The 11,645-nt window shown below is 45.2% G+C and overlaps 1 pseudogene; it reads right to left on the reverse strand.

Moving 5' to 3' along the window:
- Nucleotides 1-816: 816 nt before the first annotated feature.
- Nucleotides 817-10,538, reverse strand: LOC144595648 (cardiolipin synthase (CMP-forming) pseudogene; annotated as a pseudogene).
- Between the last annotated feature and the right edge of the window lie 1,107 nt (nt 10,539-11,645).

Here is an 11,645-nt window from a genome sequence, read left to right on the forward strand (position 1 = left end):
TTCCATCTTTTTCCCACATTGAGGTGCAGGAGGAGGGCCGTAGTGTAACGTGGTCATGGTAGAGTTAGGGTTGTGTAGGTTGGTTCAAGAATCTGATAGTTGTAGGAAAGCAATCGTTCCCTATCCGGATGTGTGGGTCATCAGGCTTCTGTGCCTCCTCTCTGATGATGGTCGTAAAAAAGGGCATGGCCGGGTGGTGTGGATCCTTGATGCTAGACGCTACCTTCTTAAGGCAACCTCATGTGATTTCTTTCGGTGGAGGAGAGGGCTGTGCCTGTGATAGACTGTGATTTGGCTTCCCATTAATACATTTTCTTTATTTTATAATCTCTTTCTTCAAAAGCATTTTCTTTAAACTAGTTTGATGAACAATGTAAACATAAATCACACAAGAACACAACATGGATTTTAGCATTCAAATAAAAACTCCACATGCTCTATTGTACCAGTTTCCAGTTTACAACTAATTTCCTGTATTTCAAATTATTTTTTCATGTTGTTGAGGCCTTGATAAATTTTTAAAATCAACCTTATTAATAGAATATTTATGGAATATTTATGGAATAGTTGCAACAATGAATTAAAAGAGTGTAGTAATATGTAAATTCAAGAAAATGTTCAAAAATATTATATTTTGAAGATACAAAATGTGTGATCAGCAGTGAGAAATGAATGACATGACAGAAATGATGGTTCTTGAATAAATTTGTGTTTCTTTCTGTTTTGTTTATCTGCTTCTGACTTATGATGTTGTGAGGTTTTTTAATTATATTTTGTTAAGTATTATGGCTAGGCACAATAGGCTTTGGCTGCTGCCTACACCTTTTTTTTCGGTATTGATATTTTCTGACCAAAAAAATAGGTGTAGGCAGAAGCCAAAGTTTATTGTGCCTGTCCATAATGCTATAATACGAACAATATTATTGGCACTATTTAACTTTCACAACTGTATGGTCAATCTGTTGTATTGTATTGACCGGAAAATAAATAAATAAATAAGATTAAATGTGTTTTTATAGTTGCAAGTTTTCACCACGTCACCTCAACTGAAAGAAGGTCTTTAACTTTTCATCGTGAATCTTGTGGCCTGAGCTGAACTCCTTCAAGAAAAACAGGATTTCAATCCATTCTAATTTGAGCTTACAAATTAGGTCAGAAAGAAATGATCTGTCATTTGAAACAGAAGCATTCGCTAAAGGCAGTTGGTGTAAGATTCTTCTTAAATATCATGGTTCACAAAGTGTTAAGCATTGAGCCTGAGAGGAATTGTCTCTAAGGATGAGGTGATAAGTGCAATAGTTAGCGTATATCCTGCTAAGTTTGTCTAATGGCATAATGGGTGATGGATGAATTGCCCAAGTGACTTCCTATTATCTTGGCATCACTTTAGCTCAGAGTTGCTCCAGGAGTTGACTCTTCCTGGTTGCCATAGAGACCAACTTTTTGAAAGTATGCTTTTGGAGAATGGGCATGAATCCAGGAAATAAACTATTTCAATTTTATTGGATTGAACCCTTGAAAGAAAAATTGTGTCAATTGATATCATTCATATCATTTTGGATATGAATAGCATATTGTGTTTTTTTCTCTGTTTCTAATTTTTTAATCTTGCTGTTTTAGTACTTGAATGATATGTGATATCTGGAACAAGATCACATAGGTGTCAAAGACAATTAAATGAAATAAAATGTTTATTTCAATAAAAAAATTGTGCTTCACTATATAATTTACTAAAACAAGCAGGATTGTAAAATTGATAAAACAGCAATAGGCATTTCAAGTTTAGTATTGTAAAAGGCCTCCAGTATTGAAGCAACATCAGACAGAAGTTTAAACTTGGCCAAATAATGGAAGGGTGGACAAGATATAATTAAAAGAATGGCGGCGCGCACGGACGCAGCGGCTCACAGCTCTCCCTTTCGGTGCGTTTTATGTGTGTTATCTGTGTTATGTCTGTTAGTCAATTTTAGTCATGCAAACCAGGAAAATCAGGCAAATCCTACCTACAACCGAAAGGACCTTCTGATCATCGGATTCCAGTGCAATCGGGACCTTGTGCGCGAATTTCCACACCCGCGAAATATACCGGAAGAGATAGCCAGGACACCGGGCGCTCCGTGGATAGTTGTCGGCGCGAACAGGCGTCGCAGGCGGAGGAGAAACAGGAAGCAAAAGCGAGGATGCCGGTCCGGTATACTTGCCAAGCTAAAGAGACAGCCACACAAACCACCGCTACCCAGCATGTTCCTCACCAACGCCAGATCCATCATCAACAAAATGGACGAACTAAAACTGCTGATATCAGCAAACAAACTCGTGGAGGACTGTTGCATTCTCTTAGTAACAGAGACATGGCTTCATCCACTTATCCCAGACGGAGCCATTGAGCTAGCCGTGCGTACAGCGTTTCGTTGGGACAGAAACATCGACTCCGGTAAGAGCAAGGGGGGGGGGGGTTATGCATTTATGTGCACAACAACTGGTGCACTAACATCCAAATCATAGATAGCCACTGTTCTCCTGATCTGGAGTCCCTAACAGTTAAATGCAGGCCTTTTTACCTTCCTCGCGAATTTACAGGGGTTATAGTAACAGCAGTCTACATCCCACCGAATGCTAACGCTAGCACAGCTTTAGGCTACCTGCTCGGTGCAATAAACTCACAACAGAGCACATATCCAGAAGCAGCCCACATCATAGCCGGGGACTTCAACCATGCAGACCTAAAGTCAGTTCTCCCGAAACTTGAACAACACATAAGATGTGCTACCAGGGGGAAAAACACACTAGACAAGGTTTACTCAAATATTAAGAAGGGGTTCAGGTCAGCACCACTACCACACCTGGGGCAGTCAGATCACCTGTCCATATTCCTAACCCCAGCATACACCCCACTCAGGAGGAAAGCTCCAGTCACCATAAAGACTGTTAAGACATGGCCTGAAGGAGCTTCCTCGCAGCTGCAGGATTGCTTCGAAAGGACCAACTGGGATATTTTTGAGGATCAGGACTTGGAGGAGTACACATCAACTGTACTTTGCTACATCCAAAACTGTGTTGACAATGTCACCGTCGACAAACGCATCCGGTTGTACCCAAATCAAAAACCCTGGATGACAAAGGATGTCAGGTCTCTCCTCAAGGACCGTAACACCGCCTTCAGGTCTAGTGATAGAGCTCTATACAGTGCTGCTAGAACCAACCTGAAGAGAGGCATCAAGGATGCCAAAGCGTCCTACACGAGGAAGATTGAAGACCACTTCTCCAACAATGACCCACGGCGGGTATGGCAAGGCATCCAGCACATCACCAACTACAAGACCAGCAACCGCACGACTGCCGACGGCGACGCCTCGCTGGCTGAGGAACTTAACTGTTTCTTTGCTCGTTTCGAGGTGAAAGCTACAGTGGCAGACATTACACCCTCTCCAGCACCTGACAGCAACACCTTCACTGTGCAGGAGTATGATGTTAAGCGCGTGCTCAGAGCAGTGAATCCCAGGAAAGCTGCAGGCCCCGATGGTGTGACGGGCAGAGTGCTGAGGGAATGTGCAGACCAATTATCTGAGGTCTTCACAAAAATCTTCAACCTGTCCCTTTTAAAATCCACCATCCCTCCCTGCCTGAAGTCCGCCATAATCATCCCACTGCCGAAAAAGTCTGTCATCAGCAGTCTTAACGACTACCGTCCGGTAGCACTCACACCGGTCATCACAAAGTGCTTCGAGAGACTGGTCCTGCAGCACATCAAAGCCAGCCTCCCACCCACCTTCGACCCACACCAGTTTGCCTACAGAGCAAATAGGTCTACAGGGGATGCCATCGACACTGCTCTTCACACTGCACTGACCCACCTTGAACACCAGGGGAGCTATGTGAGGATGCTCTTCCTCGACTTCAGCTCTGCCTTTAACACGGTCATCCCGAGCAGACTGGTCACCAAACTTTCCGACCTTGGATTTTCCCAAACCATCTGCAAATGGATCAAGGACTTTCTGACCAACCGCCCCCAGACAGTCAAAATAGGCCCTCACCTCTCCTCCACCATTACACTGAGCACCGGCTCACCACAGGGCTGTGTGTTGAGCCCCATCCTTTACTCCCTCTACACTCACGACTGCGCCCCCACCCATCCCACCAACACCATCATCAAGTTCGCGGATGACACGACTGTGGTTGGACTCATCTCAGAAGGAGATGAGACAGCCTATAGGGATGAAATCCAAAGGCTGGCAGCATGGTGTTCAGTGAACAATCTGGTCCTGAACTCCTCCAAAACAAAGGAACTTATAATTGACTTTAGGAAAACCAGTGGAGATTACGACCCACTCTACATCAATGGGGTCTGTGTGGAAAGGGTACCAGCTTTCAGGTTCCTGGGTACGCACATCGCAGAGGATCTCACCTGGTCTACCAACACCATCACCACAGTAAAGAAGGCACAGCAGAGACTCCACTTCCTGAGGATCCTCAGGAAAACCAACCTGCAGGAGAAGCTCATGTTGTCCTTCTATCGCTGCTCCATCGAGAGTGTGCTGGCATACTGTATAACCACATGGTATGCCAGCTGCTCAGAAAAGGACAGGAAGGCCCTTCAGAGGGTCATCACGACGGCCCAGAAAATCATCGGCTGCTCACTGCCCTCCCTGGAGCACCTGTTCAGCCTACGCTGCCTCAGTAGAGCAGGCAAAATAATAAAAGATCCATCCCACCCCGGCCACCGTCTGTTTGTTCATCTGCCCTCTGGTCGACGTTTCAGGTCGATAAAATCCCGAACAAACAGACTTAAGAACAGTTTTTACCCCAGGGCCATACGAGAACTGAACACTACCTTTGCACTAGGCAACACTAAAAAATCTTTGTACTTAACATAATTGTATTTAATTGTATTTATGTATTTATTTGTTTTTGCATTTATTGCATATATGTTTGTACGCACCATCAGGATTGGCTATTTTTTAATTTCGTTGTACTCGTTGCAATGACAATAAATGAATATTATTATTATTATTATTATTATTTATATCAAAGATAGACACAAAATGCTGGAGTAACGCAGCATCCCTGGGGAAAATGGATCGGAGTTAGAAGTTTGTTAAAAGCAGCCAGCTTTTGGGAGATCCTCGGATGAAAGAGAAACGTGAAGAGGTGTAGGGAGGTAATTATGGAGTTTAGGATTACTGAAAGTGCTCCTGGCAGTGAAATGGCAAAGAAATAGTAATGTGGATAGAGTAGTTGGACAAGAATGGGTAGGATGGGCTTCCACCTAAAAAGCTAAATTTATTTCTTGGGGAATTTTAGTCCAGAGAGAGTTACAAACATAGTCAGGGGCAAAGAAATGGAGGATTTGAGAATGAGAAAAGTGATTCATGTAGGTGATTGAAAACAGGGAGGGAAGTTGATGGTATTTGGTAAGGGCTATGGTAGTATTAGACTAAATTTAGATGTGATCTAGTTGATGGAAGATGGAATATAGGAGAAGGGCTATTATTAATAAAAAGGTATAGTATATAATGATATAGGAGCAAATTATATATTGATGAGCTGTTGTCAATTATTTGCCATTTAGTCCATGCAATTAAAGAAGCTCACTGTTAGTTTCCTTGCACGTGTTAATGAATTTATCTGCTTTGACAATGCTGCTTGGCCCAATATTGGCCTCCATATAGGCCCCAATGTGGGACCACCCAGATTTGACTAAATGTTAAACACAGATACTTGACCCCATCCCCCCCTCTCCCCTGAACCCCCCACCCCCATATTGCCAACAGATATTTTTCTGGACACCGATCGCCACCTCCTGCTTTATGTGTCAAGAACACAAGCCACAGACTTTACTTGATAAATAACATCTGCTGCAGAGTGATTCTTTATGGAATTTTGCATTCCGGAGCTACCTGGGAAGAGGTTATGGTATTAGTGCCTACCCGATGTTAATAGGAATATGATAGGAAATCTTTCTGCTTTGATCTGATGTTTTGCACTCAACATAACTATCACACAATATCTGTGACTGGAAAATTAATTTGTGCCTGAAATTTTACAAGATTTTGCAAAAAGACAGTTATTTTTGTTAAAATATGCTGGGAGATTGCAGGCAGCTGCAAGACTAATGGGTTGTCAGAGTAAAGGATTTTAACTTTCGCAGTATAGACAGGGACTGTCATAGTGACGAGGGGTTAGATGGGGTGGAATTTCTGAAATGTGTTCAGGAAAGTTTCCTTGGGCAATATACAGAAGGCCCTGGGGACTGGTGTAAAGGGGACTGAGGACCAGACTTAAGAATGAAATCAGGAGCAAAAATGGGGCAAGAGATAGCTCTAGCACATAAGAATAATGAAATCCAGAGATTTTATATTTATATGAAGGGAAAGAGAGTAACAAGGGAGCGAATGGGACTCCTCAGTAATCAAAGGGTCATCTATGACCAGCTGCAGGAGATGGTCCTCAATCAGTATTTCTCCTCTGTTTGTGCTGTAGAGAATGGCATGAAGTGCAGGGAACCCTGGGACAGTTAATGGAGATATCTTGAGGACACCATTACAGTCGAGGAGGTGCAGGACGTTGTAAGGCACACAAAGGCATATACGTTGTAAGGCATAAGAAATCTCTGGGGCCTGATCAGATGTATCCAAGGACACAGTGGGAAGCAAAGAAATTGCAGGAGCCCTAACTAGGGTTGCCAACGATCTCACTCCCAAATAAGAGACAGAAGTGACGTCACCGCCCCACGCTCCTTGTGACCTCACCCAGCCAGGGCCACGTGCTCCCGCTCCACCAATTATTTTTTTTCAGATTTTTAAACTTTCATTATTCAATTTGTATCTTTTGTAGGAAAAAAATCCCATATATATCTACATTATTTTAATCAATGTCTTTTCTGCATAAATATCAAGATGCATTTCCTGCTGTGCTCAGACTCCAGATACCAGACTCCATTGTCAGCGATGCAGCTTGGTTTACTTTGCCCGGTTCACGACTTGCACAGTATTTTTGCCGTGACGTACCATAAAGTAAGAAGGAACACACTGTCCACAAACAGGAAAACTGGAGCTGCTCGTGATGCAGCCACGAGTACAAGTTGAACTGCAGTGTTCACCTTGCTAATAAAAGTTGGTTTCAATTGGGCAGTAGCATAACACAGGTTGAAATATTTGCTTCGTGTTCTTGGTGCTGGAAGCATTCAGTATCTAATATAGAAACCCACTGGAACCATCTAAATGACATCTCGCATAAGTGCCATATCAGTGAGAGGAGCTGGAATAAGCTCTACACACGTGAGAATGACGTACAGAACACTGATCAGAATTTTGTCTGCTAATGGGTCCAGGACACCCCCCAAAGCCGATTTCTGTTTCGCCCAGTTTTGTGCAATGTAGTCGTCCCACAGATCAGTAATGCCCGCCAAGGTAAAAAGACCAAGGGCTAGATTGAATTCTTCTACTATTAGGTAACCCAAGTATGGTGACAAGCCAATCCTTGCCATACAGAGTAAGTTTGGAATTGTCCATGGATTTTCATACAGCTCTGGAGACCCGGCGCCAGCCTCCCCTCTCTCCTCGCCCTCCTCTGTGATTACCACTGGGGAGAGAGAGGTGGGGGGGAGTGTGGGGGGGAGTGAGTGGGGGGGAGGGAGAGGGGGGGGAGAGGGGGGGAGAGAGAGTGGGGGGGAGAGAGAGTGGGGGGGGAGAGTGGGAGGGGAGAGAGTCAGGGTAGAGGGAGCAGCGGGTGAGAGCGGGAGCACGGGGAGGGGGACGGTGTCAGAGGGTCTGGTGAAGGAGCGCCGCCACTTGCGGGGGCTGCTCCCTCCCCCTCTCTCCTCGCTCTCTCTCTCCCTTTCTCCTAGAGCCAGTGAGATTTGCACCGTTGCTCCACTGCAACAATCTCAATGACATCTCATTTCCCCGGCCCCGTCTCCCTCTAATGCAGCGAAATAAGAACAAACACAAGTGTTTAGTTGTTGTCAGAAGCCCTGCATTCCCGGGGTGAGCGGCGGCAGCGGTGGCGAGGAGGGAAGTTTCACTTGTGTTTGTTCTTATTTCGCTGCGTTAGAGGGAGACGGGGCCGGGGAAGAGAGTGGAGGAGCGGCGCAGATCTCACTGGCGCTGGGAGAGAGTGAGAGGGAAGGGAGAGAGGGAGGGGAGAGAGGGAAGGGAGAGAGGAAGGGAGAGAGGAAGGGAGCAGCCCCCGCAAGTGGGCGCTGCTCACTTTGCTGCATCAGAGGGTCACAGGGGGACTCTCTGACACCCTCCCCCTCCCCGTGTGCCTGCTCTCACCCGCTGCTCCCTCTACCCCGACTCTCTCTCCCCGGGGTGATTGGCGGCGGCGAGGAGGGAAGTTTCCTTGGGTTTGTTGTTTGCGAGGGGGCGCAGCGATCTCTCGCCTTGTCCTGGCTCTGGCTCGGTGGCGATCCGCTCTCCGGTAAACCTTCGCCGGCAGCTTCTGCCTCCAGTCCCCGCCACCTAAGAGCTTGCTGCGGGCTGGATAAAATCTTGTGGCGGGCCGGATGTGGCCCGCGGGCCATAGTTTGGAGATCCCTGGTTTAGAGATACAGTGCGGAAACTGGCCCTTCGGCCCACCGAGTCCCTGCACATCAAGATGATCCTACATACATTTACATTTATACCAAGCCAATTTACCTACAAACCTGTACGTCTTTGGAGTGTGGGAGGAAACCGAAGATCTCGGAGAAAACCCATGTGGTCATGGGAAGATCCACAAATTCTGTACAGACAGCATCCGGAATCAGGATCGAACCTGGGTCTCTGGTGCTGTAAGGCAGCAACTCTACCGCTGCACCACTGCATCGCCCTTTGTGTTTGCAGTTTATATTGACGATTTGGATGAGAATGTACAAAGCAGGATTAGTATGTTCGCTGATTACACTAAGGTATCAGAAATTATAGCATGGCCTTTAGCAACTTGGCAAGTGGGCTGAGGTATGGGCTAATGGAGTTTAATGCAAATAAGCATGATGTGTTGCATTTTGGGAAGTCAAAATAGGGCAGGGACTTCACAGTCAATGATGGGGTCTGGGGGAGTGTTGTAGCACAGAGGGATCAAAGAGTATGGCATATAGTTCCCCAAAAGTCTCATTACAAGTACATAGAGTAATAAAAAATATTTTTGTACATTGGTCTTCATCAGTCATGAATTTGTGTATTGAAGTTGAGATGTTATGTTACAGTGATGTAAGATGTTGATGAGGCAAGACCAAACGTAGACTTAGCAACCATTTTGCTGAACATTTGCGCTCGACCTCCAAGGCCTACTGGATCTCTCATTTACTAACTATATTAACTCCCCTTCTCATTCCCTTTCAGTCCTAGGCCTCCTCCATAACAGAGTGAGGCCGCACACAAACTGGAGGAACAGCACCTCATATTCCGCTCAGGTAATTTATAACCCAATGGTATGAACACTGAATCCTCCAACTAACCAATTAAATCTCTTCCCCTGTGCCACACCTGGACCCCCACCTATTTATCCCCCCTCTCCCTCTGGCTTCACAATTTGTACCTGGACAGATACATGGATAGGAAAGGTTTAGAGGGATATCAACCAAATGAAGGAAAATGGGTCCAGCTTAAATGGGGCATCTTTGTCAGCATGGCCGAGTTGGGCTGAAGGACCTTTTTCCATGCTGTATGACTCTGACTTTGTTGAGAAATTTTACTACTCTCTTACCTGCAGATGCTTGACATTAAATTTAAACTTGGAAGCGTATTTTGTTTGTGAAAAATGGTCATGCTTGTAATAGAAAGAAGACATATCATTATTCAGTGAAGAAAACAGATCTTGCTGTGTATTTTGGAGCCTTGCAAATAAGTAACCTTATTATTCATTTTAGAATGCACTGGGATCTGATGAGGAGTTGTATCGGAGTAATGGATCTATTTAACTAATTGTTATACGATACGATAAGATACAATAAAATGTTATTCATCACCAGAGGGAAATCGGTCTGCCGCCAGTCACAACGCACAACAAGGTACACAAAATCTTGAAATGAAACGTGAAAACAAAAAGAAAAAGACAAGCGACTGTTGGCTGGCTGCCTTGTGCACAGCGCCTTCACCGGAACAAATGAACAAACAAACAAACAACACAGACTTATCCCCTGGGAAGAGGATTCTAAACTAGAGAGTGTCCCCACCCCCCCTACACTGGATCCCCATTGTTCTTCACGACGGTCCCCCCACCTGGTCCCCATTGTCTTCCCCTCCTCCCTCACGCTCATCGACCGCGAGGCCACAATGAGGCTCCCGTTGCCGCCGAGGTCCATGTTGCCGCTGAGGCTCCCGCCACCGCCGAGGCCCTACTGCCGCCGCCGAGTCTCCTGTTGCCCCCGAGGCTCCCGTTGCCACCACCTCTGAGGCTCCTTCGGCCCAGACAGGCCTCGCCACCCGGCTTCACCACAGTCCGCTGGGAGGCCTGGGAGGCGAGCCAGGCCTACCGGAGTGTTTTCCGGTTGTCGGTGGCGCGGTTGTTTGGCGGGTGGATCGGGCTGGCGCGGCTCCCCGGGGCACTACCACCATGCGTGCGGCTCCCCGGGACACATATTCATATGTGGCTCCCAGTGGCGTTTGGCCCTTTCACAGGACGAATCCCAAAAATACACTAAAATCTTTAATTTGGCAAATATTTCACTTCATTGAGTCATTTTGAAATGCCAGAAATAATTATGTTCCTTCATAACATTTGAATTATAAATATAGCACAATATAATATTGTTAATTTGGAGTGGTGACTACGAGAGCTAAATCTAGTTTTAGCAGTGTACGAGGAAATATAGTGGTAGCATAATAATTAGTCAGGAATTTTATGTAAGCATAAAATAACAACCCATATGTTTTTTGGAGTTCAGCATCTCATGCTGTCCACTATTAATCTCCCTAACCCTTAAAATTAAAAATGTTTGCATCACAAATTGCTTGTATCTAGAGCTTATCCAGGAGTAATGCCCAGCTGTTGCTTGAGCTGACACTTGCATCTGCCTTGGAAATGCAATATTTTTCATTGCATTTAAGTGCCCATTCCTTATGTCTGATTGGTGCTGCTTTTCTGAGGAATCTACTGCACCTATATTCAATCCTGTTCCTTATCAGCATTATATATATGCACCATTAGGCAATGAATGAAGGAATGGGCGACGTTTCGGGTCGAGACCCTTCTTCAGACTGAGAAGGGCTCTCGACCCGAAACGTCGCCCATTCCTTCTCTCCTGAGATGCTGCCTGACCTGCTGAGTTACTCCTGCATTTTGTGAATAAATACCTTCGATTTGTACCAGCATCTGCAGTTATTTTCTTATACTATTAGGCAATGAAGATCAGGAATCAAAAGTTAGATTGATTTTTCTTCTTCTAAACAAAGGCAGTTAATGCCAATTCCTAGCCTGCCAGACGTTGATTCAGCGTAATCTGAAGATTAAAACTAGAACTTGCGAATATGGCTTAATAACAAATCTAAACATGTATCCTTAATTGTTTGTGATCAGGGATGGTTTAGCGACATGAAAATAGCTGCTCTATCATAGCCCCAGTGTCCGTGACAAGAGAAGCAGAACCCGTTTCAAAGGGACTTTGATCTTAAAATCAAAGTACAGAAGGAAACCATTTTCCAATTGTGTATTGATGACAAATG

Source organism: Rhinoraja longicauda, chromosome 1 (assembly GCF_053455715.1).
Source record: "Rhinoraja longicauda isolate Sanriku21f chromosome 1, sRhiLon1.1, whole genome shotgun sequence".
NCBI classification, from domain to species: Eukaryota; Metazoa; Chordata; class Chondrichthyes; order Rajiformes; family Arhynchobatidae; genus Rhinoraja; species Rhinoraja longicauda.